We start from the raw sequence: 7,824 nt of genomic DNA on the forward strand, positions 1-7,824 counted from the left end.
ATACATAATTTCAGCAATGTCTTTTGCATTCACCATTATTCTTTTTTTGTGGAATAATATTCATTCATTCATTCATTCATTCATTCATTCATTCATTCATTCATTCATTCATTCATTCATTCATTCATTCATTAGATTTCATAGACTGCCTCATTCCCGGAGGGGTCTAGGCAGTTCACAACACAAAAATAAAGAGCAGTCAATAAATAACTTAAATTACCTCTAAAACATTAAAATCAGTATGCAGCATAATATAAATAATATGCTTTCAATTTATCTTGAAATAATTGGATTGGTTGCTTATTCACAACATTTGTTAATTTTGCCATTGCTGCAAATTCCACTAACGTTCTCAATTCTCTCGGCTTGGCATTTTTCTCTCTTCCATTTTGTTACAAGTACTACTCTGGCTGCTGTTATCAAATATCAAAACAGTTCTAAGATTTTTGATTTTTTTGGCAATATGCCTCATAACACAGTCTTAGCATCCATTGCAAATTTGACTTTTAACATTTTCTTAATTTCTGCATGAATTTCATTTCAATTTTAAAAGATTTTTCTACACATTCACCACATATGATAAAATGAACCACCTGCTTCTTTACATTTCCAGCATTTCGCTTTATAATTCTTATCCATCTTATTGATATCCTTTGAAGTATTTATCATCGATGAAACATCTTGTACCAGTTTTCTCTTACTGTGGCTGGCTGTAAATTTTGTCCATAATACCTCCAATTGTTGAAAGGTTATTTCATTCTCAAAGTTTTGCATCCATCTAGCCTTACATGTTTTCACTTGTACTGTTCCTGTACCAAATTGACATAATAGTTTATAAATTTGTGCAAATAAATGCTTTTTTTGCCATGTAATATTTCTGCCAGTTCCCTTATTAAACCTCTTGCTGTTTTAATTTCCTAGTTTTGAAACTAGTTGAAAATATAATAATAGTATGTTTTTGCTGTTCGTCTTTTTTTGCCAAGACTTATTTTCTTCTTGAAATCTATCATATCTCCATATTTTATAAAATCAGTATTTTTCATCATCATCATCATCATCATCATCATCATCATCATCATCATCATCATCATCATCATCATCATCATCATCATCATCATCATCATCTGGGCGGTGTACAACATAAAAACAGCATACAAAAAAATCACTGTAAGTACAATTATCATAAATACAATTAAAACAGCAGTTATTTCCTAAGATAGGCGTCTCACGGAAAACATTCTTATCATAATAAGCCTCTGTAGATAACATTAATTGAGATATCGGAGGGTTTACTCTTTTTCATGTAGCTTCCCAAAGAAATGGGAGAGATATTAAGTGGATGGGTGTAGTGGGGAGTTGTCCAGGTAGTGATGAAATTACAGTAGAGAGACAACAGCATGCAAACTAAGGTGGTCAGGAGAAGTTAGTCATAGAAGGGAGTATCTGCGTATAGACGATCAGGGGAGGTAATCCAATCAAGGGTCCTTTTGTGGCCGGAATAGACATGGAGATGAGTGCCCATTCTGCAGGGCTGCTGTATCATGCTGAGGATACACACTTCCTTGGACGTAGAGCAGAGAATGTGCTGCTATGACAAGCAGGCTGAGAGCATGAGAGAACAGGGTTTCTGGCTTGTAGGTAGACCTGTCCTTTGCCAGAGAACAGGCTCCCCATCTCTGCAGTGCAGCATCACCATTTACGCTAGCAAGCAGGCAGGGACACTTGGGAACATGCACTCCCCCCCTCTATGCCAGGGTAGTATGGTAACAGTGAAACAAGAATTCCAATCTGGTTCCCAATAGTAACAAGGCTATGGTATTCTTTACTAACTGGAGTTTCTGAGCTGACTTTAATGGTAGACCCATGCAGAGAGCATTACATAGTCCAGCCCAGGGGTAGGGAACCTGCGGCTCTCCAGATGTTCAGGAACTACAATTCCCATCAGCCCCTACCAGCATGGCCAATTGGCCATGCTGGTAGGGGCTGATGGGAATTGTAGTTCCTGAACATCTGGAGAGCCGCAGGTTCCGTACCCCTGGGCTAGCCTCATGGTAACCATAGCATGGATCTACATGGCCAGATCAGCTCAGTCAAGGTAGGGGGCCATGTTTTGGACTAAATGAAGCTGCAAGGATGCAGGTTTTTTTGCAGCTGAATTGACTTGCTTTTGCAGCAATAATGCTAGATCCAGTATATCATCTAAGTTCTTTCCATGAGTGTCAGCTGCACCCTATGAAAAGTGGGAAGGACAAGTTCCTTCAAGACAGTCTTCCTAAGCAGCATTACCTGCGGCTTGCGCCCCTTAACAGTACGGAATCTCAGCAAGTGGCCTGCTACCCAAAGGAGTTCCATAGATCTCCAGCAAGAGGCCTTCCGCCCATCTGAGCTCCACTACTGCAGACCAAGGATATGTATTCCTCCAGCAGATTGGGCTGGAGAAAGGCTCACTGGGGGACAGCAGTTGGGCTGCCCAGTGTACAGATCAGATCCCATGCTGCGCCTCATGCTTCTTCACATCTTTTTGTCACTAAACAGTTTGGCTGTGGGAAAAATTTTTCCTGGTCCTGCCCTTGGGTGGCAAAGTACAAGAGAGGCATAGTGAGCTTGAGTAAAAGCCAACTGTGTATTTGTGCATGTTGTTGTGCTACATGGGCAGTTGCCCAGTCAACTCAGATGAATTGTTCAGCAATCACATTATCCTATCATTGAGCAGTTGGGAAGATGATCGTGTGAATATGACACAAGCTGAACCCACAGGAGTTTGTGCATCCCTAACTACAAAGAGAAAGTGCCATCTGCCATGCACACAGAAATAAAACTGGTATGGAAAAATGCAGATCTAGTTTGCAGATTCACTGTTCCCCCTTTTAATGTCTTATTTTCATTGTGGCCCTCAAGGCTGAACTAAAGAAATATCTGATTTGGCTGCCATGGCTTAATCAAGAAGAGATCCAGCTCTTTGCTTCTATGCTCAAACACCTTTAGGGCTGAATGTGATTATATAAAAGAAAATTGCCCTTTACAGTAACTTTCATAGTACCTGAGTGACAGCAGAAGGTTTGTGCTGTTTTCTCATTAAAAATATGGCCCACTCACTAGAATAAACTGCCTTTTGGACTTATTTTAACCACATGGGATTTAGATTTCTGCCTCATAAACCACCACAAGGCTTCCATTATCCCTTAGTTAATAGAACATCCTAATATTTGTCTTTGTTACTACAGTACAAAAGTTTCAGGCATGACTGCACATTTTTGTCACATTAGTAGCTGGTGAGACAAAGACAGCAATAATTGGATGAACAGGGAAAAATTGCTATAGTTGCAGCAGGGAGAATTTGCGATGCATTGATCCCTACAGTCTTTACGTCTGCCCCAAAGGGAAAGGAAGTATATAAAAAAGAGGCTGCCAACTAGAACATACTTTCTTCTCCAAACATTTCTTTTGACCTTATGCTGACTGAAATCTTTATTCCTTCAACATGATTGCTTTCAGCCCCTGAAGGTCCCCCCACACCTCTTTTTGCATAATCCTCTCTTTCTTCCATGTTTTATTTAGGCTTGGAGTGCCTCTCCTTATACATTAACCCCCTTCCTTCAGATATGTTTATTCAGAACATTTATACCTTACTCTGTGGATAAACTCAGTTTATGTAGATGCAGTGTAAAACAATACAATAATTAAAAATAAAAACCCAAGCAGCATAAAAACCAAGCAAACCATATGCAGACTTACTCCAGTACAAGCTCCTTGAAATCAATTACCTTAAACTACACTATGCAATCCAGAGATGGCACCAAAATCCGGTTGTTTGCCCCTACATCATGACTTCTGTGCCATTGGGGCCTGCACCAGCATGGAGGGGTGTGTTCCGGGAATGTTTCCAGGAGCAGAGATGACTTTAGTCAGCTCCCAGTGGAACTTTGGCCTGGAAATACCCACTTTTTGCTGTGCAGACGTATGCAACCAAAATATGTGGTGTAAGTCATTTTGGATGATGGGCTTCCTGGGGAGAGAAAACAATTTTCTCCTTCTTCCCCAGCATCTGCCCCACTGATTGCCACTTTGGAGGTACTGCTCTACCACCTCCCCCTCTGGATTGGGCTGTAAATCTCCATAGGACTGCAAAGTAAGACATCAAGCTGATAAAAGCATTTAAAGCAGCATAAGAATATATAAAACAGCAATCATAAAAGTAGACCATCACCCCAAATCTTAACAGCAGCCAGCAGATATAAAAAGTAGGAGATACTTGATAATTAAAAACAACAACAACACAAAAGGGATTCAGTTTCTAACAGTCTGGTAAAATAGACATATTTTGCCTGGCACCTAAAAGACTGTCAGGTTGGTGCCAAGTAAGTCTCCTCCTGTCATTTCCTAATGGCAAAAATCCAGTCCACAGACCACATCACAAGCTGATTATGAGTGTTGAATGGAATGCAGCTGTATATCATAGTTATTAACATATATATTTTTTAAAAAAACTATTGCTGATTCTTTAATAATGAAAGTCCCCCAAAGCTCAGGACTGAATACACTGATCCAATCTGGCACTTTCCTTAAAAAAGGAAACCATCTTTCAAACCTAACTTCGAAAATTTAACTGTATTACACACCAATGGTTTCAGGTAGAATTGACTTTCAACATTAAAAAGGTATGTCTTCTGCTGTTTTACTACTTAGTAGAATTGAATAAATATTTAGTAAAATAATTACTGTGTAGTATTGTTTTCAGATCTTTGCTTTGAGCTACAGTGAGACAGTTAAGCATACTGTACCCTATTTACCTATTGTTTCTGCTGGGCATTTTTCCAGGATGCCAGTTACATTCAACTAGATTTTTTAGGAAAGCTGGCACATCTAACCAAAAAAGGGCCTGGGGAGGGCAGGCTTGCAGGGAGGTGGGGGGTGGGCAGGGCTCCGTGGTCCAGGTGGGCACTGAGGCGGCAGGCTGATTCCTGCCCTCCCTGCCCTCCCTGGGGGAGGCGGAAGTTGGTCTGTGGCCGCAGCGACCAATTCAGCCAGTAAGCAATGCCCCGGCACTGGGGGATCTGCCAGGCACTGGGCCGGGTCACTGCACTGCAGGAAAGGCCGGGTGTGGGGACCCAGTTGGCGCCCAGTGCCCCCACATGATGAAATGGCATGCACCCGTGGACATGAATAGGCATGTTTGTCTTTTTTAACAGCGTCAGTGTTTCCTACTGCAGTGTGCATATTTTTCTTCTGTAAGGTTTTCAAAGAGATTTTAATAAGAACAATTCATACTTATAGAACATTGTTATAGTACTAAACAAATTATGGCCACGATCCAAACTACATTTTAAAAATCCCCCCCCCCCCCTTAGTTTAAGGGCAGAAGGATGCCTCTTGAAAGAGGGCTGCTGGGAGATATCGTTCATGTACCAATCAGATTTAATTCTTCTGTAGACCTCAGTTTGTGATCATTATTTGCAGTGCTATGCATATGGTGGGACAGATGAAAACACAGAATATGGGGTGCAAAATCTCACTACACTATAATGGCAGCTTTCATTTTCCCCAAAAGCACATTTCTAGATGTGAAAGCCACGGCACAGGGAAGAGAGAGAATGTAACTCTGCAGCAGCAGCACTCTAGGCTTAAGGATTTATTATGTGTATTATTATACTGTATTGAAATGCGTATTTGACTCAGTAAACAAGCTTTCTTCCTTAAGCCAATCCCAAATCCTACATAAAAGCCAAATAAAACTTGCTAAACTGACACTCTTATCCATAGCCTCAAATAACCTGTTTCCCCCCTACCTTTTAAAACAAGTCTTGCTCACCTTCTAGTGGATAGCTAGCTAGTGGATAGCTTGATGAAAATGTCAGCCCAGTGTGCAGTTGATGTGAAAAAGGCAAATTCTATGTTGGCCATAATTAGAACAGGAATAGAAGATAAATGTTGTACCAGAGTAAATAATATAGCAGAGTTGCAAGTGAATTGTTTTGTAGAACTTTACTAGGTAACAAATGAAGTTACACTAAATATAAGAATAGTAAACTCTCTTTTGCTGGAAGAAGAAAGGAGAGAACTTTCCAGAAGCTCATGTGATTCTAGGCATGTGACTTCACTAGTTAACTCTTGTTTGACTGAATGAAGCAGGCATTTGTAAAATCCTGACAATAAAATTTCTACTGCCATATAGGGGCATAACAAGGGTGGGGAAGGAGAAGGCTCTTGCCCGAGGTGACAGTTGCCTTGGAGGTGACCTGGCCACCCCCCACCCACTGCCACCTCCAAAAAAAGCCTGTGGTTGCTTTAAAATTAAGCTTAATTTACTTGCAGGTGAGTGGCACCATTGCTGGGAAGAGATAGGAGGAACACAGGTTAGGGAGGGCACTCTTTCCCAGGCCTTGTCCCTGCCTCCAGTCTCCTCCCAGTTGCCACTCACAGGGGGCAACGACAAGGCCAGGGAAAGAGTGCCCTCCCTAGTTTTATCCATATCCCCAATCTCTTCCTGGAGCCAGCATGGTGTAGTGGTTAAGAGCAGGTGGATTCTAATTTGGAGAACTGGGTTTGATTCCCCAGTCCTCCCAGCTCTGTAACTCTCCAGATTCCTGACACTGAGCTGGGGGAGGATCTGTCAGCCCACTCCCCACAGGGTCACCAGAAATTTGGGAGCAGTACTGAAGGAAGCTGCATGCCAGCTTGCAGGAGAATTGATGCAGCAGCAGGTTGGCAGCCCAGGAGCAATGAGATTCAGTGAGGAGTCTTTGCAGAAGCCAGGCTAGGGAGGCTCAACTGTAGGATGTTGGACACTGATGGGTGGGACATTTAGCATGTAAGACTTTGGGAACCAGGCAGCATTGTGGCAGCAATGTCATGGTTGGACTCGTAAGCCACAGTCAATGTTGCCCTTTTGTAGTTACTGTGAACTCTTGTTGTGGACTCTTGCTTTGACCTCTTGCTGAGGACTGCTCTCTCTCTCTCTCTCTCTCTCTCTCTCTCTCTCTCTCTCTTCCCCTCTCTCTCCCCATCTCTCTCCCCCTCCCCCTCCCTCCCTCTCTGATATAGCACATTAGCAATGTAACATTAGGACACAAACAGAAGCCAGGTCTAATGGCCAAAACATTTGGTTCTTTGGGGGTAGGTTTCGTGTTCCTGTTCCTTCAGCTAATGACACCTGCCCTCGGAATATTTTTGAAACCATTTTGTGCGAACATCCAGCCTGGATCCACATCCTGTACTGTTGCCCAACCCTCGTCAACCATTTTTTAAAACATTATCTTTGCCATATTGAACTAGTGAATGTTGAGGTGGAGGCACAAATTAACATGGTCAATTGGATTGGCTTTGTCAATTTCACATAGAACTTGTGATCTTAATATTCAGGCAGAGATACATGCTAGAATAATTGATTGGATCAGCTTTGTCGCTTTAATATCAAACTACCAGTGTACCATTAGAACAGGGAGTGATTATGAAGCTGGAGGTGATTGAAAAGAATACTAGGAGTTCATGTAATTGGAGATGGCTGCAGTAATGATCATGCATCACTGCAAATCCAACCCAAAAAATGGGGTTCTCTCTCTCTCTCTTTGTGTGTGTGTGTGTGCGTGCGTGTGTGTGTGTGTGTGTGTGTGTGAGAGAGAGAGAGAGAGAGAGAGCGCTACATGTTTCTGTAATGGTATCGGCTTTAGGAGTTGTTTTAGCTTCCAGGTTGGTTGGTGGTTCTCATAGTAGAAGTGGAGGCTGAGACATTTTTTAATTGCTGCTACAAAATGTAACTGTGCAGTAACACTAAAGTACCTGCGCAAAAGAAAAAAAGGGGAGAACTGTTCTTCTGCATCAACGATG

The sequence above is a fragment of the Sphaerodactylus townsendi genome, linkage group LG02 (assembly GCF_021028975.2).
Source record: "Sphaerodactylus townsendi isolate TG3544 linkage group LG02, MPM_Stown_v2.3, whole genome shotgun sequence".
In the NCBI taxonomy this organism is placed as follows: Eukaryota; Metazoa; Chordata; class Lepidosauria; order Squamata; family Sphaerodactylidae; genus Sphaerodactylus; species Sphaerodactylus townsendi.